The sequence below is a fragment of the Excalfactoria chinensis genome, chromosome 1, assembly GCF_039878825.1.
Source record: "Excalfactoria chinensis isolate bCotChi1 chromosome 1, bCotChi1.hap2, whole genome shotgun sequence".
Taxonomy (NCBI): Eukaryota; Metazoa; Chordata; class Aves; order Galliformes; family Phasianidae; genus Excalfactoria; species Excalfactoria chinensis.
In genome coordinates this window covers 5,080,392-5,106,388 of record NC_092825.1, presented here as the reverse complement: position 1 = coordinate 5,106,388, position 25,997 = coordinate 5,080,392, and the positions used below count along the sequence as shown (strand labels likewise).

Here is a 25,997-nt window from a genome sequence, read left to right as displayed (position 1 = left end):
AACTGCCACCTTGGACTTCCGGAGGGCGGACTTCAACCTCCTCAGGACTATGGTTGAGAGGGCCCCCTGGGGAGTATCTTTGGAGAGTGTGGGAGCCCAGGAAGGTTGGGAATACTTTAAGGAAATTGTCCTAAAGGCGCAGGAGCTGACTGTCCCAAAATCGCGAAAGATGAGCCGACGGGTGAGGAGGCCGGGCTGGCTGACCAGAGACCTTTGGCTTGATCTAAAGAACAAAAAGAGAGTTTACGGTCTCTGGAAGAATGGGGGAGCTACTTATGAGGATTACAGGTTTGTAGTGAGGCTGTGCAGGGAGAAAATTAGGAAGGCCAAGGCGCAGCTAGAACTGAGCTTGGCTTCTAAGGTTAAGGAGAATAGTAAATGTTTTTATAAACACATCAATACCAAGAGGAAGGCTAAGGAAAATCCCCATCCCTTGTTGGATTCTGAGGGCAACTTGGTCACTGAGGATCGGGACAAGGCTGAGGTACTTAATACCTTCTTTGCCTCGGTCTTCAATACTTATGCTTGTAACTCCCTGGGAACGCAGCCCCCTACACTGGTAGACGGGAAGGGGGAACCAAAAGAGCCTTGCGTGATCCGTGATGAGATGGTCCTGGATCTACTTAGAAAGCTGAATGTTTATAAGTCCATGGGGCCGGATGGGTTGCACCCTAGAGTTCTGAGGGAGTTGGCGGATGTGGTCGCCAAACCACTGTCCATAATTTTTCAGCAGTCTTGGCTGACTGGGGATGTCCCGGTGGATTGGAGACTGGCAAATGTGACGCCTATCTTCAAAAAGGGCCGGAAAGATGATCCTGGCAGCTACAGGCCCATCAGTCTCACCTCGGTGCCTGGGAAGGTTATGGAAAGGATAATCTCAGGTATCATCATGGACGAACTAAAGGTCAGCCATGGGATCGGGCCTAGTCAGCATGGGTTTATGAATGGTAGATCCTGCCTGACTAACCTGATTTCATTCTATGACAAGGTGACCCGCTTAGTAGATGAGGGAAAGGCTGTCGATGTGGTCTACCTGGACTTCAGTAAGGCCTTTGACACTGTCCCCCATAACATTCTGGTAGAGAAGCTGGCTGCCCGTGGTTTGGATGGGTGCACGCTCCGCTGGGTGAAGAACTGGTTGGATGGCCGGGCCCAGAGAGTTGTGGTCAATGGAGTGGAATCCAGTTGGCGGCCGGTCACAAGTGGCGTCCCCCAGGGCTCGGTGCTTGGGCCGCTTCTGTTTAACATCTTCATTGATGATTTGGATGAGGGGATTGAGTGCACCCTCAGTAAGTTCGCAGACGACACTAAGCTGGGAGGGAGTGTTGATCTGCCTGAGGGGAGAAGGGCACTACAGAGAGACCTGGATAGACTTGATCGATGGGCCAAGGTTAATGGAATGAGTTTCAACAGGGCCAAGTGTCGGGTCCTGCATTTTGGTCATAACAACCCCAGGCAATCCTACAGGCTTGGGGAGGTGTGGCTGGAAAGCTCCCAGACGGAAAGGGACCTTGGTGTGCTGATGGACAGTCGGCTGAATATGAGCCAGCAGTGTGCCCAGGTGGCCAAGAAGGCCAATGGCATCCTGGCTTGTATCAGGAATGGTGTGGTGAGCAGGACTAAGGAAGTCATCCTGCCCCTGTACTCAGCATTGGTGAGGCCTCACCTCGAGTACTGTGTCCAGTTTTGGGCACCTCAGCACAAGAAGGACATGGAGGTACTGGAGCAGGTCCAGAGAAGGGCAACGAGGCTTGTTAAGGGCTTGGAGAATCAGCCCTATGAGGAGAGACTAAGGAAGCTGGGGCTGTTTAGTCTGAGGAAGAGGAGGCTGAGGGGAGACCTTATTGCTGTCTTCCAGTACCTGAAAGGTTCTTACAGTGAGAGTGGGGCAGGTCTCTTCTCACTACTGACTTGTGACAGGACGAGGGGAAATGGCCTCAAGTTGCGCCAGGGCAAGTTTAGGTTGGATATTAGAAAGAACTTCTTTACAGAAAGGGTGGTTAGGTACTGGAATGGGCTCCCCAAGGAGGTGGTTGAATCGCCATCCCTGGATGTGTTTAAGAGCCGCTTGGATGTGGTACTCAGGGATATGATTTAGCAGAGGTTTGTTGTTGTGGTATTGTTTTGTGGTTGTTTTTTAAGAGATAGGCTACTGGTTAGGCTGCGGTTGGACTTGATGATCTTCAAGGTCTTTTCCAACCTGAGTAATTCTATGATTCTATGATTCTATGATTCTATTCCCCTTCCAAAGTCTCTACTGAGCAGAGACTGTCATGTCACATGCTGTTAAATTACGTGTGATGGGTCTGTCGTTAGGATTACTCTGTATGAGAGAGAGCTTGGAGGCTGCCAGATTCATTAAACATCTTCACTAGGACTTCATGGGGGCCTTTCACTTACCCTGAACAAACAACAAACACACCCTTTGTGCTCAAGAACAAAGGGAGTTTTTTGCACTTCTGTTTGATGCCAGTCACAACTCGAGATTAAAGCTTTTGCTCTGTATATTTCAAAGTTGTCTTTCCCCTCCAAAGCTGCTCTTCTGGCTGTTCACTAGGCACTTCAAAAAAGCTTACAGCTAAAAAAACCCCAAACAGAACAATATTAATAACAATCAGCTTCAGAAGTGTTACATATTTTTGGCATTTTAATGCATTTCACTTGTAGATATGACTACAAAATGGAAATGGAGTACAGGAGTAACACGTGCAGGAACTCCGTTTTTCTTAATCACTTTGCATCAGTGATGCAAAATCAAATTATGGTTTCTTTTGCATACTCTATATCCTGATGCAAGTGAAAGATGGATGTTCACTGGTATATGCTACAGATTGTTTGATTTTGGATGGCTTTTCTGAAATCTGTAGCTTATACCAATGAACATCCGTCTTTCAAAAATGACATCCTAAGCCAACCCACACAAAAGGGAACCTTAGCAAGTGTCCACCTCCCACAAATGGAGGAGGATGTCTACAGTGAAAAAAGTTTAAGGAAATCTTCTGCCTTTAGTATTCAGAACACTTATCCTCAAGTTACTCAGCCGCTTAAGCTGGAAGACACCGGGAGCAGAACAAACCCCAAACAACTCAGGAGAAAACAGCGACCTGCTACTCCATCTAGACTGTCACATTGGGCAGGATTAGATTCACCCGAGAGTACTGAGGGAGCTGGCAGAAGTGCTATCCAAGCTACTTTCCACCATCCAGTCCTGGTCAGCCAGAGAGGTTCCAGATAACTGGAGACTTGACAAAGTGATGCCCATCTATAAGAAGTTTCAGAAGGGGGATCCAGGGAACTACAGGCCTGTCAGGCTGACCAGGGGAAGGTTATGGAGATCATCTTGAGCATGATCAAATAGCATGCGCAGGAATCAGGCCCAGCCAACATAGGCTCATGAAAGGCAGGTCCTGCCTGATCAGTGTCATCTCCTGACATGACTAGATGGCCCAGTTAATGGATGAGGGAAAGGCTGTGGATGTAGTCTATCTTGACTATAGTAAACCTTTGACACTGTGTCCCTCTTAGAGGTCTTTCCCAACCTTAATGATTCTATGATTCAATGACCTGCTACTAAAGCTGTCAAGGTAGGAGTAAATATTGTCAAATTCAGGAAGGAAACAACTGATATTTAATAAATCCAAGGAGCGCCCAAACTTAATGCATTAATTATATGAGAAACTTTCTTCCCTCTATTCTGTAGGAGAAATAATTTAAAGCCTTGTCCACATCTCCTTTCAAAACAGACAAACTCAACATTGGGTTCATCTGACCCAGCTTGGCTTTTCCTAAGCTGTGAAGATAGATAGCAGATTTTTGCTTTTCTTGATGGTCCATCACCTCTCACAGTGATTGTGTTCTTAGAATATAAACTTTATATAGATAAACTATATTAAGGGTCAGATTCTGCCACCTAAAACTTTTGGTGCTATCTAAAGACGGATGGAGCCATTCTGGATTTAAGAGCTTTCCATTTTGGATGAGATGTCAAGCATTAGATGACAGAGCCTGAAGGTGAGAGGGAACCATAAGAACAAGTGACTACTGTAAAATGCTTTACAAAGCAAAGAGGTGAATATTTCTACAGTTTATCTGTTCAAGAAATTGAAGTTTTTAGTACTGCTCTCTGCAGACTCTCATTAATTTGTTTATGATTCTATCATACTCTATCACTAAGAAAAAACTGTCTATGTTTTCCACTTAAAATACTAGATTTTAGGAAATATGCATGTATGAGCTTTTCTTACCTTTTTGTTCCCCAACAATCATCTTTCTATACTTCATTTGGACTAGGTGTCTATTCAAGCTTCTGGGTTTTCCTTATACTGAAAGCATGCACTCCACAAATTTATTTCTTGAGCCATCTGAGCCATATATCTCAGAAAAACACTTTTATCCAGGTGCCAGAGTGTGGCTGAAGGAACAGCACATAGAAATGTGTGTAGTGATTTGAAGTGTGCCAAACCAGAGGTTAACAAAAGCATGTGTGGATTCAATTTCTCATTTAAAGCCCTTTCTATTCCAGTCATGTTTAGAAGTGTTGAAAATGTCAACAATTTGTGATCGCCTGATATTTGGAACATCTTATGGGGCCTTACACAGCTGATATACAACTCTGTCAAGAAATACCGTAGGAAGTTTTACACACCCAAGAGATACAGGCACGACTGGACAAACCCTATCATTCAGACACGATTTTTGAGTGCTGGTTCTTGCCATTGGTCTATCTGATGGTACTCACATATCATATTCTAAAGCATTTAGGTTTCCTGATGATGCTATAGGAAGAAGAGCATCAAACATAAATTATGCAGAAAGCCTAGCCAAAATATTTGCACTGATGTGGATTGGTAGCACAGTGCTTTAATGCACAGCAACCCTATCATTAATATTAGGTTTGCTTTAAATAATAAAACAAAAGTAAAAATGCTTCCCAGAGGACACAAACAGTAAAGGTGGAAAGTTGCAGTTTGGGCAAGAAAGAAAGTTGTGTAGTTCAGAGCATCTTAGGAGTTAATCAAGCAGTCAGGGGATGCACTTGGAGTTTCTATTCCCACTCATTTCTTCAGTGTACTTTAATATTAGAGTGATCATGTTCAAGTTCATTGTCACAGTCTAAGACATTACAATGTGCAGCTCACTCCAACTCTTCAGATTTCTTACTGTACCAAAATGTCTTCATCGTTATTTCCAGTTCATAAAGCTACACAAAGAAGGAGACAGAGAAAGAGACTACCAGCATTTTCCCCAAACAGCAGTTAGAGGCATTGTACTAGGAAATGTGCCTTTACCCCAAGCTGTCCACTGATGGTGATGCAGAGGATACAGATGGGAAACCAGAGAAAGAAATGTGAGCATTTGTTTAATACAAGAGTCGTATCCTGACAGAGTGAGGATACAGCCAGGGAGTGGGACAGGTCTGGTAGGAAGGAAATACTCTGAGACCCCAGCATTTAAACATTTGCTAGGACAGAGGTACAGTAATACCAGCAAAGAGAAGTCTTCCAAGAGAACCAGTGATTTCTTTCAATTTCTTCATTAGATCTCATTGCTTCTGCTCCATGGTATCACTCACATCATGAGCACACGATACTCTTAGTTGATCAAAACCACCAGAAACCCAAGTTCTGCCTATCAGTCCTCAAGGCTGGCCCTGTGGGCTGAAATTCCTGTGACTAGAGGGCATCCAACAGCTTTCTGCTGCATTAACTCTCAGAACAGAAAAAGTTGCCTAGTTTAAGCTGAGGCACTGAGACGCAATGCAAGGAAATTGTAGGCAGTGGCAAGAACTGGAAGGCTGGTTCTTGGCCTCTGTGCCAGACAGAATAAATAAAAGACAATCCTTGCTTTTCCTGAGCCTGCAATTCATACACCACAAATCTGTTGGAGAAGTCAAGGGATTCTGGACTCAAAGAAAGGGTTATATGGTATTTTACAATAGTAAAGAATCTATTCCATATTCTTTCCAGCACAGTTCAACTTCACTTCACTGAGATGTTCTTTGAAGCCCTTGACCTCTACTTTCTGAAACAGAAGAAGAGAAGGAAAACATACGTTCAAAATAGATTATGATATTCAGCTGCTCCTAGGAAATTCTCTATGCAGCACCAGTAGATCAAATTATTTTCATTATATCATTTGGTCACAAAGAATACCGACATAATTAGGAAGCTAAATAGCAACAGTTTCCTTCTGGTAAATTTGCTGTAGCTAATTTTGTTAATAAGACTGATAATTGTTTTACGCTCATTCAATATGTTAAGTTTACCTAATACTAAAACCAATCAGAATCTTTAAATTAATTTTTGTTTCATTTCTAAAGGAATCAATGTCATTATTAATCATAAAAGGAGTGCCGAGTCAGAGGATGATAAATCTCCTTTGGGCTTATTTGACTTTCATATTTATGGTTTGGATAAGGTTATTATGAAGGAATTTTCAAGAAATGATTGAAGAGGAAAGGGAAGAGAGGGAGCTAGGAAATACTACGCTTGAGTGCTACACTGCTATTGACTTCAGAAGAATGCATGCAAACAGTTTGATTTCTTTAAGTTCTGCAGATTTAAGCATGGCAGAAAGCATTCAAAATAAAACAAACTGCTGAGAGTGCTGGGCTACAGCGCCCTAAGATGTACTGTTTTCAAACAGATATGTTTGAGAGTGGATTTACAAGAAAACAGGTGAGGAAAAGATCTGGGGCAGAGAACCGATGGGATTTTGCATGGCTGGCACTGATGGCATTGCTTTTAAAGGATTAGGGAAACACTGGCTCAGACTACGGCTGCATTTCTAGCTCCTCGGCAAAAAAACTTACAACACAGCAGCTCTTTTAACTGCACTTCCACAACTCCATATATGATAATGTGATGAAACGTCCTAGATAAATGTGTCCAGTTTTCACAAAGCCAGTGTTGCCCACATCGCTTTTTACATGCTTTGACAGGATAAGGTCAGTGCCCATTGGCTCTGCAAAGAACGGGGAATGTCATCAGTGCTGCTATTGTCATAGTAACGTTCAGACCCAGCTCTGGGAGGCGGCAGCCATTGGGCACCGTGCCATGTCTTAAAAGACAGGACACACTGTGCTTTCAGGTTAAGTGCAGAACTGTATTTTACTGTTGTCCTGAAAGACACACATGCCTAAAACGTTGGTAATCAGAGGTTGTTTCCCAGAACCTATCACGCCTTCTGCTGAAGAGAATTTTAATAAAAAAAAGCCACATGTTGCTTGAACTGAATCTGAATTCAGAAACAAACCAAGAAAACCCAAGCACCTCTCAACACAACCTATTACAACGCGCCCCCATCAAGCACTAAATAGTTGGGTTTTAAACTGATATGGTAGAGTTCATTTTACTGATAAAGTACACAAGATACAGGCAATTAAAACTGAAATAACTTCAGCATGGATCACACAAAGGCATCTTTTGTCTTTTGTTGTATATTTTAAGAGACAAATCTATCAAAGGAAAATGTTATGATAATGTATTACCATGCTGAGTTAATTGTCAATTGCAAGTTACTTAAGTGTACTTTAATGATATGTTTAAAGCCTTATTTTCAACTCTAATAGCTATTAATGGTAGAAAGAGAAAATGAAGCCAATTTTCCCTAACTTAAAGTGGAGTTCTATTAAGCATAAGCGAACAAAATTCTAAATATAACAAATTCTTTAGGTATTCCAGCTAATGGGAACCTACACTGTCCATTTTTTTGTCTAGCTATAGACTATTTTCCAGGCAGTCCTTATGTAAGATAATACGGAATCAAGTACGTCAATGTTAGAGAAGTTGGATTCAGTTCTTCTGATGGTCTGAAATCATTCCCAAGGATTGAGATGGTGAACTGAAGTGAGAATGACATCACCACCCAAAGGATCAATTCAGTATGAAAAAACAAAGGACATTAAATATGACTTTCAAAGATTGCTGTCTCCACAGATGAAGAACGGTGTTTCATGGATAGCTGGCCCTATGTCAACACAGCCAAATACAGCTTAACAAATCTTCCTAACATTTGTGACGTCTACAGTTAGGCTCAAGAAAATATTTTTGGGTATCAGGAATTCCATTTCTAAATAATTTCCATTTGTTTCTACTTCTCTACTACGCTCTTCATCACACATCTCCCCTGCTACCCAAATGAATGCATTTTGCATTTAAAGGAAAATTACTACCTTGAATCATTTTTTGTTCTGCATGTCAAGCAATATGACCACCACATGACAGAAAAATAATTAACCTCAAGGGTACCTTCTGCTCTGGAGATGTTGTGAGAGCGAACAACAATTGCCAGGTGTTTGCAGGTTTTCTAGAAAAGATCTTTACTCACTAATCAATATTAACAGGATTAAATCCATTAAAGGAAACAAGCACTGATGACAGCATGACATCTTTTACACTCTCCCATGCTGGTCTTATAAACCTGGTAATTTTATTAAGGTATTTAAGTGCAAAATAATTTCATAATGAAACACTTCAAATTGTTAGCAGTTTGAAAACCAGTTATTGTCAGTCCTTAGGTGTCCAGGAACACTCTTCTACACAGCAAAAACACCTATATTTTCATTACAGATTTGCTTCTTGCACTAGCACTTCTGAAACAGACCTTTGAAACCTAGTGCCTTGCTACTTCATTTTCATTAAGAAAAGAATGCAAGTCGTCTTCTACATCTTGGAAAGAAGGTACTCATTAGGAAAAGCTATTTCACTCCATCATCAGTTTTCAGTACGCTTGAATTAAGCTACTTTAGATCTTCCACCTACCTGCTTTACTTCAGCAAAGTTGTTGAGAAGAGAGAGATTTTTAATGCCAGAGATGCTACAGTGATAACTGTCCTTTGTGACTATTTTGTTGTTCCAGATCCAAGGAATGGGGTATGAACTTGCCAAATGTCAACACGTGTTCTGGTTTATGGATTTTAAGCTCCCTTTTTTTTTAAATTTCTCTCTCTCTCTCTTTTTTTTTTTTTTTTTTTTTTTTTTTTTTTTTTCTTATATGGTATTTAGAAGAAACCATCATACAGCATTAGTCAAATTTCATAAACAAATGTCCTTGCTTATGCACATCTGAAAGAACATATGTTTAGCTGTTTGTTGCCACCCTCAAAAAAAAACAACGTAGATAGAAACCTATGGTAGTCACTCTTATTTTTTCCAAAAAAATCTAGTAAGAAGATAAACTCTCATGCATTTTAGCAATCTTGTCACGTGAATGTTAGGCAGCATATGCTGGAGGCAACCGCGTCTGGGTGAAACAGTAAATCAAGAATATGATTCCTACAATAGGGACACAATCTTGTTTTCTTGTTTTTTTTTTTTTTTTTTTTTGTTTTGTTTTGTTTTGTTTTTTGTTTTTTGTTTTGTTTTGTTTTGTTTTTTTGTTTTTTTCCAGGGACAGGACTCTTGAATTGACTCTTGTGTGCATTGTTCATCAGTTCAGAAGAATGGAGTAGATAGCTGTGAAGTACAAGACTTCCAGCATTGGCTCCTCAATTGCCCTTCACTCATACAGAAAGTCTCACCCGAGTAAAAACTTGAAGCATGGATGGGCTAAAAATCTGATGATTTTGTTAACTAACCTGTCCAAACCCATTTCAACTCTACTAGGGTGAAGCCTAAGAAAAAGTAAAAGGGTCAAAGCTCAAATGTCCATTCCCACATGAGCCTGTAGTGAAAGGAAAATGATTTATGCAATTTCAAGTGCAACTGGAGCTCCCACTCGCTATCGGCTGTAAGCTTGTGCCAAAAAGCTGCAGATTTTCACTTGTGGAGTGAAGGCACAGAATAAAGGAGGAAGGAAATTCAATACTGTGTAAACAGATACTCTACCTGAAGGGGAATTAAAAAAAAGCACCAAAACTGCAGTCAAATATTTACACTTCTGCAGATTCAAGCAAAACATCAAATCAAGCTGTACTGTTAAGAGCCCTGTTCCCTCCCTCTCTATTCTTTCTTCACTGCTTCCTCCTGTATGTGCTCTTCTGCTGCTCTTCTCTGCACTGAAAACTGCAGCTTTCAGATTTATTTAGATTATCTTCTAAATGATGGGGCTAGAGCTGGTGGCTGGGAACCTACCTGGTTCTTATACACAGAGATACATCTGCAGTACTCTCTGTGAAATCCATTGGTGAAATGTTCCTAAAGACCCATTATGCAATTTTTAGCTCATGGGTACTTTGTTTCTTTTCTTTTTTTTTCTTCCTTCCTTCCTGCCTTTCTTCCTGCCTTCCTTCCTGCCTTCCTGCCCTCCTTTCTCTTTTCTTCCTGAAATCATTTAGCTATTTGGGATATTCCATCATACCTCAAACATAAGAAATGTATAAAATCAGAAAGATTTTTAGTTGAATTTTGTTTTGCATGGAAAATTAATCCCCAATTTTTTATAGGTGTATCATCTCATGCAGACATTTACTGCAGAAAAGGCATCGAAAGAAAAAGGCAGGATCCTGCACAGAGTCTTCTTATGTTCATGCTGTGCATGTGATGACCACAGTAATGCTAAAACTTTCAGTCTCTGTCTTATCACCTAATTTTTTAGTAAATTTTCCTCAGCTGGGAGAAGCAGGAGGCAAACAATATGGTATTATTAACTTAACTCAAAGGCACTTAAGTTTATACTTCATGGTAACAGTATCACAAAGTTATGGACAGAAGATTATATTCCCCTTGGCCAAACCAACAGCTTTATTTTGAAATTGCCAAAAGATGTTGCTCAGCATTGCTTTTGGGAAAATGAAGGAGTAAGAAAACATTTTCAGTTGTTTTCCATCATGATCTACCTTCCTTATCGGCACTCTTTAAAAACACCACCAAATAATTATATCTCCCAGATATATTTATCTATTTGGAAAAATATATTTAGAAGACTCTCACATAAGAAGATGACATCTTACAGAGGGGCACTTGTATGTATATTCAGCTAATTGTTAGTTTCCATACCACCAAATCTGTCTGTGTGTTTTATTCTGGAACAAAAACTAATTTTGTAATAAGCAGCTAGGGCTAGAAATGAGATTCAGTGGGTCACACTTAATCCCTTTTCATCACTCACCAAATCAATCACTTGCTTCAAAAAATACTTAATTGCCAAAACAAAACAATTAGCAATGTCAAACAAAGCATTTTATTTCCCCACTCTCCCTCTGGTTCATCAACATTCATCTGCCTGCCTCGCAGACTTTCAGATGCTCTGACCAACCACTCCTGTTAAAGATCGATGAAAGCAACTATTACTCAGAAGATCTGAAATATCAGGTCAAAACTGGGCAGTTATTATTAGTGTCTATTTCTAAAAAAAACTAGGTGTTTCCAAAGTACTGGTTGTGTATGCTATGCAGTTGCCACAGTATAATTAAGACAATTAATTTTCAAAAATTAATTAATGACATTTAAACAGTTTTCCTTCCTTCCTTCCTTCCTTCCTTCCTTCCTTCCTTCCTTCCTTCCTTCCTTCCTTCCTTCCTTCCTTCCTTCCTTCCTTCCTTCCTTCCTTCCTTCCTTCCTTCCTTCCTTCCTTCCTTCCTTCCTTCCTTCCTTCCTTCCTTCCTTCCTTCCTTCCTTCCTTCCTTCCTTCCTTCCTTCCTTCCTTCCTTCCTTCCTTCCTTCCTTCCTTCCTTCCTTCCCTCCTTCCCTCCTTCCCTCCTTCCCTCCTTCCCTCCTTCCCTCCTTCCCTCCTTCCCTCTTTTTTTCCTTTTCTCTCTTTTCCCTCTTTTTTTCCTTTTCTCTCTTTTCCCTCTTTACTCTTTCTTCTGAGAAAAGGGGAAACAACTATTTTAGTTGTGCTAGACAAGTCAAGGGTGAAGTGGCTATCAGAGTGCTGCTCTGGGTAGAAACACTGCAGACATAGACTAATTATTTGTGTATTTATTTAACACAATAGATTAGATTTTTTTATAGGGCTCCAAGAGACATAAATGCCAAGGGAGCCCAGTGACACCAGGTGCCCGACATGGCACACACATAAACTATCTCGCCTGATGCTCACTTTCTGGCCTCAATCAGAGTTCTTCCCCCGCAGCATCCTTGGCTGCACCTGCTGCAGGAGCAGCTGGCAGCACAACACCCCAGATCCCTCTCTGCAGGGCTGAATAGCTTACAGAAGAAAGGGAGGCCACCTTCACTGCTCCATCTGCAGTAGGAGTGAAGTTACTGGGTCACAGGTTGTATTGCCTTGAATGAGCTCTCTTCTAGGAAAGGCACCAGAGCAATTTGGGGTCACATGGGTGAAGGCGTGTGCTCAAATAAAACAAGCCGCTCAAGGTGGTGGTGGAGTTACTGTCCGTGGAGGAGTTAAGAACAGAGTAGATGTGGCACTGATGGACATAGTTAATGGGCATGGTGGGGATGGGCTGGTTATATACCCATCTAGATGGGTCTAGATGAACTTAGTGATATTTTCAGATCTTAATGAATTTATGATTCTATGATTCAAGTTTTCCTATGAATGCTGCAAAGCAGAAAACCCTTGTCAGCACTAAGATATGGTATATATGGGCCTTGTTCCCACTCTTATCTGTCTGTCCACTTTCTTGCATGCATAGATTGCTGAATGTAAGGGTAAAATCTTTCCCACAGCTGCTTTATATTCCAGAGAGAGATAACAAGACTTTAATGTGAAAGATAATCACTCTTCCCATTCCCACACTTGTATGTGTATTACAAGTGCATGTGAACAACCTCCCGAGTATACTTTTATGTGTTGATCAGCTTTACTCTTAGCACAGCAGCTTTATACCAGTGTCAGCCATTTTCTCAGATATATTGGTTTTATTATTGCAGCCCCAATTGGCCCTACTTATGCACAAGAACCACCTCAAAGACCAAAGGGCCTACAGTCTTCCTTAATTACATCAGTATAAATGAAATCAGAATTTGGTTCTGTTGCTTCATTTCCCAGCACAGGGTTACTGTCAGCTTAGGTAACTTTTCAAACAAGTTATTCTTCTACCATGAAATTCAATGGATTTATTTAAGTTCAATAGATTTTAATATTATGCTTGTAAGAAAGGAGCAATCGTTTTTCTTCTGAGGTGTTTTATTTGGTAGCAAATGGGCTGCCACACATCAATTACAAACAATGTAATTGGTGTAATCTTTTCAACTTCTCTAGAAAAAGAAAAAATGAACTAACAAGCAAACCTACGTCCCCCCCCCATAAAACTTCAGTTCCTGAGCACAAACCCTTGAATATATGTGCTCCCAGTACTTCAAAGTTTCCTCAGGTATCCAGAGACTTCACTATCCATGAAACCTAAGGGAAATTATACAGTGATTGACTTCATCGTTATTGCAGTTTGACACTGTGCTTCTCAACCTCTGGAGTCTCAATTCTTATTCGAATTACACAGATTAAGTATAATGGCACTAATGAAATTACTGTCAGTTTGCAGAGATGTAAGACAGAACAGATTTTTCCCCAAGACTTAACCAGTACCAAGTCATGGTCCTAAAAACAGAGGCTAAGTTGCTTTCTGAACACTCATGTTATTTGGTAGATTACATTGCTTTCTAACTGCACAAACTCTGCTTTTCAATTTCACTAATTTGGCTGGAACTAAACATTTAGGCTGTAAATCTATATTACTAAATATTCTCTGATTGCTTAATACCAGATCTTTCTGAAGCTGTTCCTAAATGAAATAAGAGTATATGTAATGCATCATCACTCCTGATGGTTTATATAATGAAACTGCTCGTTGCTTCAGATTTTCATGAAGTTAAAGAAAAAAAGTCTAGTCAGTCTACCCATCCTAATTGTTTAATACTTTCAATAGTCATTCCCTAGATCTTCTCATTCCTACCTGGAGCAATGAGGAACAAGGCAGCTCATATTAATTTCATTCAGGCATCACTTACTGCCACTTATATAATTGCATTCTAGACAAGCAAAAGGGTTTTGGAGTCTGAAAATCATCAATATCTCATTTTTATCTGTGCTCCAGACATGAGGAGCATCACTATGCAGGGCAAAGAATAAAACCAGCATTAGAAATAACAATTTAGCCTTTGGTCTGTTACAAACTCATCTCTACTGCAAGGTCTGACGTTCACTATTGCTCTAAAAAGTGGTCTCTGAAGCATGAACCCCAGTTAAGTAGCTGTAAAAAAAGAAAAAAAGAAAAAGAAAATCCATAGAACAGAATAGCTACTGTGGATTATTGTGGGTAGTTTAGTACTAAATCCAGCACCAAGAGAGTACAGTTCCAGCAAAGTGGACATGGCTTTGGGAACACTGTTCTGGCTGTCCCTGCTTGAACAGGGCATTAGATGAGAGGGACCCAGAGGTCCTTTCCAACCTGAGACACTGTGATTCTGTGAAAATCAGATGGGTTTGTTCACTGCATCCCTCTGCATTCTGATTAAAAAGAACATCATAAAGTTGCTATAACTTACAAAATTCCCAAACTTCATATTTTAATAACTAACAAGCGAGGGAGCAGTCCCCTGTACTGTGCCTGACACAGAAAAGCTTTACCTTCCCCAGTGCACACTGACTTCCCTCACTATGCTGGGCTTTCCAGGCCATGACCCTGGCACATCCTTCAGAAGCAGGCTCCCCAATTCCACCAGGTGGGCACACACTCATCTTCACACTGCTGATAATGCAAACGCCTGGTGCCTGAGCCAGGACTCAGATCTGTCACTTCTTTGTAGGTCAGGTTCATGTTGTAATCACGCAGTGTTAGAAACAGGTAGCATTTTGAAGAAAGAGATTTGAGTAATTAATTCTGTATCTGTGGAACCTACATCACTTTGCAAGTTGATGCATTTGTTAGCACTGCTGGAGCTTCAGCTTCCACTCCTAGGCCCTCTCTCAGGCCATGCATGGCCCCATGCCTCAGCACTCAAGGCCAGGATGGATGGGACTCTGGACAGCCTGAGCTGGTGTGGGCAACCATCCCACAACAGGGGGTTGGAATTGGACGATCTCTAAAGTCCTTTGTGAGCTAAACCATTCGATGACTCTATGCAGAGCAATGCAATGAAATCTGAATGTTCAGCTAACAGTAGGGAAAGATTCCCCAGGGTTTAGTCATATTCTTCCAGTTTCTGACCTGCTTCTCTTCCCAGGACATTGGGAGTCACCTGAAAGACACTGTGACAATATAAACTGCTTTGCATCTAAATCACAAGCAACTTTTATTAGCTGTCATTTTAGAAGGATACCATTTCAACAGTTAGGTCTTACAAGGACCTTTATGTTTATGAATGTAATACAAAACCCTGAAACAATTTATGATTATTTATGTCCAGAAGTTTCTACACATATATCACATATATAAAAAATACTTCTAAAACATTTCTACTGCAGCATTCAAAAATCCACAGCATTTTAATTGAAGATGCTTTTTAATTTAATTTAATTTAATTTAATTTAATTTAATTTTATTTTATTTTATTTTATTTCATTTTATTTCATTTCATTTCATTTCATTTCATTTTCTTCAACTGTATATACAGTCATCTCTGTGGAGTGGCATGAATGCAAGAGAAAGAAGTTGAAGGCAAAAGCATTCGTTCAGTTCAAACAACATTACATGATGCTGCATTCAGGATGGCATGCCTTTGAAAAGGCACAGTCAAAAATCTGAAGGTTTCAGTATATTCTTCATCTGGTATCTGTTTTGGATAGGACTTACAAAAGCCACTCTGCACTTTGATCAGAGAGGTATATTTAGAGAGGACTACATGAGCCAAATGATTTTTTCAACAGATTCATGCCTTGTTTTCTGTCCACTGATTATCCAAATTGGTCCTCAGATGGTTATAAATGTAGGGATTTGCTTTAGAAAGCAAAAAAAAGCAATAGCCCAGCACTAATCAGATAAAACAAGAAATATTATATTGTGCTCCCATAGCTTCAGAGGACCCTGTTTCTCAAAACACTGCTCATCTCTAAAGTCGGTGAGATTTAAACAAATGCTGTCATGCTTTGCTGAAATATGGCCCTGAACCAACATTCAAATTAAATAAAGAAAAAAGTTCAGAAAACACCAAGCACCCTTTCAGCTTCATTCCTGCTTAATGGACAGGCAGGCACAGGAACAGAATTAAATGGAATGGGAATAAGAAAGGTGTCACAAATAGGAAGCAGAGGATCCGCTGCCAACATATGCAATACTACTGGGCTCCACTCATTTAAAAAAATAAAGGTATCTAAATCTATTACGGTAAGTAATGAATTCTGTCACACTGCAATGACTAGAAGACGAACCTTGTAGAAATCAAAGGACTATCTCTTACATTTTTAATCAAATGGTATATGGTCTGACTATCATGTTATCCCATTCTTTGCTGCCTGAGGTTTCACAGAGTATCTTGAATGCTGGAGAAATTGCTATCTGTGCTCACACTGCAGCTTGGGAAGAGGAATTTCAACCTCGTAGTAATGATGAGAAGATGGTCATCTAAGATGGAGTCTTCAAAGAAAGCGATGCTGGTATCTTCTGAACAGAAAGTTAAATTTTCCCTTCTTCAGTTAAATTGCTCTCTAGATCATTGCAGAGACCTGGCCTAGACCTTCACTCTTTAGATATATTTTTATTTTGCTATCTTTCCTTAGTTTACAAATCCTATAAATTCCTATAAAAACAGTTTTAAATGTGTTTGGTTTCTTACTGTTTAGTTTGTTTGAGTTGTTGGCGGATTTTTTTAAAAAGCCTTACCTTTTTATAGCCTTGCAAAACGAACAAGCCCCTTGAAACTTGTCTAAACAGATTAAAATGCAGGTCAGAAATGTAAAAGGCAATGTGCAAACAGTATCAAAACCAAACAAATTTGTTTTCAAGGTCTGCATCTGCAAAACTGAGAGCAATTTCAAACCTTATCTTGCATGTAAAAAAAGCAGTGATTAATATATATATATAAACTTGCTCTGAAAATCAGACTGTTTTAAAAATTGTTTCTAATACTTACTTCAATATCCTGTCGCATGGAAATCACCTGGACTCTTTATTTCAGTGGAGCAACAACAGTCTGCAACAGCCCGAGGATGTGACTGGTCTGAAGTCTATTATTTCACTTGGATTTAACCAGATAGAACAGCTTTCAAAACACATTACTTTAAGGTTTGATATGAACAGCCTAACTTTATTAAAGGCACAGCCAATTCAGAGGCCCAGAAATAAGGCAGTTAAAAAAAAATTCCCAAACAACCAGGCCTTGGATAACACCAGTGCTGTATAGGAGCAGCGGGCTGATGCAATGCCGATAAATAGCAACCATTGGTAGAAAAATGAAATCACTCTTGTACATTGTCATGATTAGCCACATTTTTCATACAAGGACATTGACGTTCTAAATGAAAGTAGATTTGAAAGCCTAAAACAAGGAAAAATTAACTATTTGCAAGCGCTGTAATCCCAATACACTATTAAAAAAGGAGAAGAGGAATCCTAACTTGATTCAAGCATTCCCAACTGTTTATAAGAGACTGGCTGAGAAGTTTCCTGCCTTACTGTCCCCTTGTGTGCATTCTGAAGCTCAGTTGGGTATGTTTATTGAAGAGTTCGCACCTTTAACAATCAAAACCAGTCCAGGCAGGACCAGGCCCTGAGCAACCTGATCTGCACATGTCCCCGCTCACTGCAGACTAGATGACCTTTTAGGGTCACTTCCAACTCAAATGATTCTACGTTTCTATGAAAGCTTCAAAGGCCCATTAAACTGATAAAGTAAAAGATGAAAACCTTAAGTGTGAAACATCATAAAAAAAATAAAAGTTGCACTCCTGACTAAAGCATACAGGGTTCCTTACAGAGAAGTCTCATCCATTCGACCTGCTAAAGCTACATTTCACATTTGATTAAAAATATGCCACTCCAAGTACATAGAAGGGCTGGAAGACAACAGTCAGGCCACTCTTCCTCCAGCCAATATTTTCTGTGAACTTGCAAGGAGCTGGCAGAAACATTAATCTTCTTTTCATCCCCTTTTCCCCCCCTATTAAATCCACTGCTAGGAAAACACTCTCTCATGATGCCCATGTGGAAGATGTCCCTGCTGAGACAGGATAAAAGACTCTTACATGACTCTTACTAGCCTGCGTGGGTCCATCAGTGGCTCATATCCAGGAAAGCAATCTTATAGTCTGTTGATCTGTGAAAGAGTCCTCTACAGATCATGAGCAACGAGCAAACCCTGTCTAGTTCCTGTTAGAAACACACCTTTGCCAGATAGATAAATATGCTCCTGGCTTCTCGTGGCTGTAGTTTACTGGATTCTGCTATTATTGCAATCACAAAAAGGTGAAAAGATTAAAAAGACTGTGGGGAGAAATATAGTGTTTTGGTTTTTGTTTTTAGTGGTGTATATATATATATGTAAATATATATATATATATGCTGTATACATTCTTAATTCTCTTTTCAGTCCCCTGGTGTTGTAGGATGCTAAATGCACTGGAAATTTAAATTCGCATCCAGCATCCAGATCACTGAAAAAAGAAGTGCAGCAGACTAGAAAATGAAAGAAGAAGCCAAAAGGCAAAAAGTCTAAGCAGAACTGCTGGCATATTTCCCCTTTCTCTCAGCTGTTTTGCAAGTCACACTATTTTCTAATTTGCAAGGAGAGAAATTAACCTGTAACAGAACATAACAGTCCCTGCCACACGACAGGGGTTTATAGCATATCAACCTCAGCAAAAATTAATCCTAACGTGTAAATAAGCGGTGGATTCTCTTAATGATATAATGGGGTCAGCTCCTTTTCTTGTGTTATGTCTCTTGAGCAATGGAATCTATTTTACAGGCACTGCAGAAACTTTTCCCACCACTTGAGATATTGCTTATTTTTCTTTTATTAATGGAGTTCATCTGAGTCACTATATAATTTAACCCTTTGTTAAGGGTTAACCCCATTCCCAAGGGCTGACATCCTTTAACCTGGTGGAGCATTGGATGCAATTATTACCAGATCGCACTGTCTCACTTAGAAGTGGCAGTAATCAGTGTGTATTAAATCTTCAGTCTTTACACTCTAGAAGATGCATCTCCAAATTGAAAGAAATTTTACATCAATTAGACATGTACTGGTAACGTCAAAAAGCAAATCAAGAGACCTTGATACTGTGGAGAATGCATTGCCCCAAGAGATAGTCCCACCTAGTGTGAAATGGGGTCAGTAAGTCGCTTAGAAAATATGTTGCCTACATATACTTTTCTGCCTCAAGTGCCTTCAGTTTACCATTTTACCATGTTTATTTCTTAATGATGTTACAGGGAATTTGTATGACGGGGTATATCTGTAGGGGGAAAAAAATCACATTAAAACATAAACAGAAAAACAATCAAAAACTACGAATAAACAAAATTCCTGGCATGAGAGGATAAGATTTGAATGTAAGGGTCTCAACCTTATCCTGTGCTGCTTCAGCAGAGCACTAAATTTCTGCAGATTCTCAGAGCTGGAATAACCTCACGTAGGGCAGAATCATCCTCTGCTTCACCCTGTTATTTAATTAGGCAAACATTAACAACGAGACAAAAGAAAACAGAATTTGGGGAATCTCAAATGTGTAAAACATACTGCAAAAATCTCTGTTGTAGGGCTTCACAATACAACTAATAGAAAAAAGCCTTCTTATGCAATTGCCCTGAAAAAAAGTTACCCTGTGAGAGCTTTTTCCCTTCTGTGTGTCTCTAAAGTTAATAATTTCTTAAGGATCACTTTGACATAAAGCTATCATATCTGGAAGGGATTAATGATACACCAATGTGCCAAGTTTCATGAGCATGGTTATGAGATCCAGCGCTTTTGGGTCTGTATGTTTTTGTCCCCATTGACTGAGGAATCGCTGCAAAGGTCTTGATTTTGGGATGTTGCCAAAGAACCACAAATCTTCCCCCATTTTTAATTCCATAAAGGAATTAAACAGTTGTGATTCACATGTGAGATTCACAGAGCAAAAGATAGATTCTTCAAAAATACTTGTGTTGCTAAATCTTCTAGAAGCCTGACATTTATTGGTAGTGGTTGGGAAAAGGCTCCTAAACACCTGAACATTTTTGTGCTGAAAAAACAAGTTATTTTGTAAGCTGTGTTAAATGCAGTGCTTAATCTTCCTTCTATGCAATATAGTTGCTGCAGGCTCAATGAAGGGAGGTCCACCATTTAATAAGGCTTACCTGTGGAAGCACACAGGTAAAAGAAGGCAGTTTGACTTGGAAAATAACCATGTTTTAGTGCAAGCATCTTCTAAAAACCCTTTTGTTGTTACATTCACAACAGAAGACGCAGTGCAATGTGGGATAAAGTGACTGGAAGCAGTGTTTTGTGTGGCATGACAGTGTTCTGTAAGGTATGAAAAATTAGCAAAACAATGCAAAGAGAAACTAAGGAGCTAAACAGTGGAAGGGGGACATGGGGGAAATCATTCAGTCTGATTTGCAGTGGTTCTCATGGGAGACATCTGGCCCATCACATCCCATTCTTACGTTTTTTAATTTTACAGGGATCAGTAAAGTGGGAAAAAAAGTCTTGCATCCTGCTGTGATCGACTATGTACCACCTGCTTGCACAGCATCAATATGTAAAGTTTCATCACTGGATGCTATGAGATGAAAGATAACTGTGTATATTCCACTCCTTACTAAGATAGTATTCATAAAATCCTAGCGCCATCATTTATCCAGACACACTACACTGCAATACCTGAGATATCACTGGGTCTTTTTATGTAGTTTGTTGCTCAGTGATCACTTTCCTCTAGCTTGTAAACATTATCTGTGTATTCGTATTCCATAATTCCATCTTTCAGAGATATAAGTAGTTTAATTTTGATTTCTTTGAAACTGACTTCACAAAATCTGTTTGACCATAAAAGCTAATTAGCAAAGACTCAGTGTTAATCATGTGCAATAGATTATAGCTGGAGGATGCAAAAAGACCATTTCTTTCATAACAACCGCTGCATTTCATCATCACAAGCTATACAGCAATGCAAAGCTAATGACATTTTTATTTCATCTTTTTATGACGGGACTCATCAATACTACGATCCATTTTCAGATTTTTTTCCCTAACATCTGCTTACAATATCCAAGAAGGTCTCTGGAGAACCATACAATCGTTTTCAGATGCTAGTACACTGAAAATGAGGATTTTCAGATCCCAAGAAGTATTAATGGCATACAGACTAATAATACAAACTTTAATTCTCTCTTTGACTTGTTCACATTGCAAGCAGTTAAAAAGCCCCACTAAAAATGACGAAAGACAAAGCAGTCGGTTCCATTCTCAGAGGAGAGGGAACTTCTGTATTCTACAGTCAGGGTGGCCTGAGTGGAAATCTGGTTTGCTCTATTTGTGCCAGGTTCTGAACCAGCTCTCTAGGAACACACAAGGAAGAGAAGCCCCAGGAGAGCACATGATACAACTCACATCCTCAGGGACAAGCAATTCTAAGTGAGTAGTGGCAATACAGTTCCTGGCTGACTTATCCTGAAAGTGAAAACAAAGAGTAATGCCATTTCAATTGCCATCCCTCTGTAGCTTGGATGGCCCTCGGTGACTTAAGGAACTAAATTACCTACTGGTAGTTGACCTGAAACTGCCCTTCTCATTCATAAAGACGAACACAGCCCAGATCTACAAATTTTGGTTCACTACTGGATAGGGAAAACTCTGAGAAGCTTCACTAACCATCACACAATTCATACATTGCCTGCAATCAATTCTTTTTATTTTTTGATATTTCCAAAGTACCAACAACGTTCTGCACCAGCAGGTAAAGGCAGGAAGAAAAGCTTCTTGTCACAAAGAGATTGCCATTTAGATACACTGTGTACTGACAAAGGAGAGTGTAATGGGAAGCAAAGAGTGAGCAGAGCAATTGAATGATGCATTTAAGCATACATTTTGTTATCTCTGTGGGGTTTTATGTTTGTTTTCTTCTTGACTTATTGAATTCGGTGTTCATACTTTTCAATCATTCATTAGCTAAACAGTTCTCTTGTGGTTTGTCTAGATTAGGAAATGAGGACTGGGACAAGCTAAAACTAAGAAAAAGGTGGGTATTTTCTTATGCGAAGGCAGCTCACATCGCTTCTGGAACACCTCTCTCAACTTCCTCATTAGCATTTACCAGAGGGCTGTCTGTTGCCTACAATCTGCAGAATTAGGTTTCTTCTTAACACCAGCAAAGCCTTTTAAAGACAAGACGGTTTGCTGCAGATATTGCAAGTTGGCCAGTCAACATTCAGGCAACCAAATCACTAGGATTTAGACCATAAAAAGAATTTAAGCAAAATCTGAAATATGAGTGATCTTTTTAGCATCTCTCAGTCCATGAGAAGTTATTCTGTGAAACAGCATAATGGAAAGGATTAAGGAGAGGACTGTTTTCCACTCCACAAGGAGTTGTTAAAGGACAAATTGGTACAATCCATTCTGTATGATTTAAGAACTTTTTCAAAGAGCATGTCCACACCTGAACCACGTACCCACCCACGCTTCTCCTCAAATAGTTTCTCTCCCCACTGAGGACACAATCCATGCAATCTATTTTAAATGTTTACCTTGGGAAAAATTGTTTGGAAAAGTTCCTGCTTTTCTCTACTGGCCATAAATGAAATACAGAATGGGCAGACCAAACCAGGACATTTGCAGAGTTGATATTGATACATATTTAAAATTTACTTTATTTGAAGCCATCCTTATCTAAAGGAACCTAACAGTAACACGAGGACACTGAGTATGCAGAGCTAAGATGGTCTCCAAACTAGGTCATGAAAATATTTCCAATGGAGAATTTATCCCATTTAATCACAACAGTACAGGCAGTGAAACTTTTTAGTGAGGCAAGCAAAGACTGGTTGCAATGTGGCACTTTTTTCAATATCAAATACAAAGTCTACTAATAAATCTTACAGGAATATTGCTAATTAATGGGAAAGATGTGCTTGTGATTATGGACATTGTAATCTCTCAGGGCAATGATCACATCTTCCTATGTGCTTGTCCCTTATGGGGAATAAAAATATCCCAACCCACCAACCTGACCCAAGTTCATTTTCACCATTCCATTGCTGGAAAATTATTGCTAATGAAAATGAAATCTAAACTCTAAAAATATAACCACAGCATACATTCAGAGTCTCTGAAAGCAGGCTGAGATCTTGTTATTCAATACTATTCTTTCCTGTTGGAGCAGAATTTGGCTGCCCTCAGAAATGTCATCTCAGGTTCAGTGCTGATGTTTATATCCCAGTGATGCCCTAACTACTTTTTCACATTACATTCAGGAAGCAAGAAGTTTCCAGGACAATACAGGTGATTTAGATACAGCTTAAAATGGAAGACAATGAAGTCATCTACATTTATATTCGATGCTGATGTAAACCAGAGCATGTAACATTTCCAGTAGCTACACACAAATCTGTCTGGACATTTGGTGGACTCTCCTTGCCATATTTTATTCCAGGGGCCAATTATAAGTGGAAAGGTGATTGCCATCTTACGTGAAGAGGTCCCTAACTAGCACAGTAGATTATGGGAAAACAAATTAAAATAAACATTATTGGATTTATATTTAGGATAACAGTCTCTTTTCAGGTAACCTTGCAACATTTCATTTCACCTACATTCTGAAGTAAACTAGAAACCACAGTTTATCCAACACACTTATCCAAGAGGTTTGGGGCCTCTTTTATCGTCTGTTAAATTTAATCAGTTTAATTAAGTATGAAATACACTTTTCATAACAGTTTGGTTTTTTATAGAGAGGAAAAAAAAAAAAAAACAACTTGGAAAACAAGCGTGTCACATTCTGAAAGCTCTTTTTGGAACATATGGTCTTATCCTTCAGAAATCATGAGTTCTCTTGACAGAGGCTGTGACAATCAAGTTGCATATGAAGAACTGCTATATTCTAATTACTCAGTTATGCCAGGCTTCTTAACAAAACTTTCCCAGAAGTTCCTGTCACTCAATTTTGAATGTGCATTCAGAGATTTGAAGCTTTAATGAGCCTTGATCAAGTTAAGGATGGCTCCACCCAGCCTGTGAGGATGACTGCTGTTAGCTATGTGAGTGTTTTGGCAATAGTTAGCCCCAGGCATTGAATACCACGTCCAAGACAACTTTGAGAGATTTCAGAAATCTTCAGCCTAGAAAGTCTCCCATGGAAATGGCATCAACACACACCCATCTCCTGGGAACAGATGGATCCATCACATAAAGCTTTGTGAAATGAAAAACAAGCCAGACTGGAAGCGTGGTACCGTATTACAAACTCTGCTTGCATTTCCTCAACACCTTCCTAAAAAAGGACTCATTATTGACATTATGTAAATACATTGCATTGGGGTTACCTGATAGTCTCTTAACTTAATAACTGAGCGAATTTGGCTGGTATATTAGCTAATCTCTGGCCTGGGATGGGCTGGTGCACATGTGAGCAGCATTAAATCTAAATGTGAATTTAGCTTGGATGGAATTTGCATCTCCTTCAAATAAATTCTGTACAACTGCAAATCCCATATTTTAAAGAGCTGTGCCCAGTCACTTTTCAGTGAAGTGCACAATATCTGATTTTGTCAGCTCTCTTTGCCATTCCCTTTTTAAAATCCAAAGCTTCCTCTCCCAACTATGCATAGAAAATAATACATTTACAGTGATTATCTCAGACAGTGCATTACAGCACAGCAGATAGATGCCTATAAGTCACCCCAGTGAAATATGAATACAGCACAGGGCTGGGCATATTAGGAATATGCCTCTGTTATGAGGCTATGCCCTGGCCCATGAACTGTAGTTGCACAATAGGGCAAGAATTTCAGCCTCCCTCCAGACATCACTGCAGCAGATCAAATCCACAGATGGAACTCTTCATAGATCAGCAGCCATCAAACCTCCTGCTTTGCAAGATGGAAGTGAATCCTTTGAACACAGCAAGCATAGATACACAGATCAGCAGAGAAATAAGTTCAGCTCGTGACCAGATATCCATCCTGGGGACTTGCCAGACTTTCCACTCAGCCAATCTATTTTTAAAGACAGGGCCTTATTAGCACCTTACAGTTCTTGAATTACTTTGCTGAATCTTCCTAAGGAGATAGCAATCTGTCTCAGAGTATTAGTAGAAGTAAATGATGGGAGGATTGCATAGGTGTATTCAAAGATATGGGGGATGACAGCAAACCTGAGAACAGGAAAACTTGCATGGAGCAGCTGTAAGCTACAATACATGCAGAGGCAGACTTGCAAACACTCTTTGTCTTGGCAGAGAACAAAGATCTTTCTTTTCTGCCACACAACAGACAGGCTTAGTATACACCTTTTACTTTGATCAGACCCAAGTATAACCTTCATTACAGAGCTTTGTGTAAATATTCACACCCAAATGAAGCAAACTCTAACACTTGCACCATCTATTTTTCTCCAATTTACATTTTACTGACCTCTAGCTAAACCAGTTCTGTAATTCTTAAATACCTTTTTCTTATTCTGCTTCCCAACGTATAATCAATATCAAGAACTTATAATCTCTTCCTTCCAGAAAGACAGCAAACTGTATTTCACTGAGCAAAATATTCCTTAATGCCTAATGCCAAAAGCTGCACAGGACCTCTTGTCCTCCCTGAGGCACAACATTTGGTTGAGTTCCTTAGGTCTATGAATATAGTGATTTGTGAAAAATAAGCACATAACAATATTTTATACTCTGCAGTTTTCCTCTATAATCCAAAGTGCATTCAAAATGTAAAAATCATAGAATGGGTTGAAGATCTTTGAGTTCCAGCCCCTGGCTGTGGGCTGGTTCCTAACCACTAGAAAAGGCTGCCCAGGGCCCCATCCAAGCTGACCCTTGCTGTACAGAACTATGTCTTTCCCAAGCTCAAGCACTTCTTCATCCTTCCAGTGATCTCCCAGCAGCTGAATGCTGTCATATGGCTGCCCTGTTTTTTTCCCCAGTCATGGGAGCACAAAGTACACACAATAGCACTAATCCATGCAACCTATAAGCCTATGGGATCAACACAAGTTCTGCAAGAAGGAAAC

At 39.8% G+C, this 25,997-nt stretch overlaps 1 protein-coding gene across 6 annotated transcripts in view; it reads right to left on the bottom strand.

Annotated features, from left to right (window-relative positions):
• Positions 1 to 25,997, bottom strand: part of CELF2 (CUGBP Elav-like family member 2) — a 545,978-nt gene that overhangs the window by 255,316 nt on the left and 264,665 nt on the right. The window lies entirely within an intron of this gene.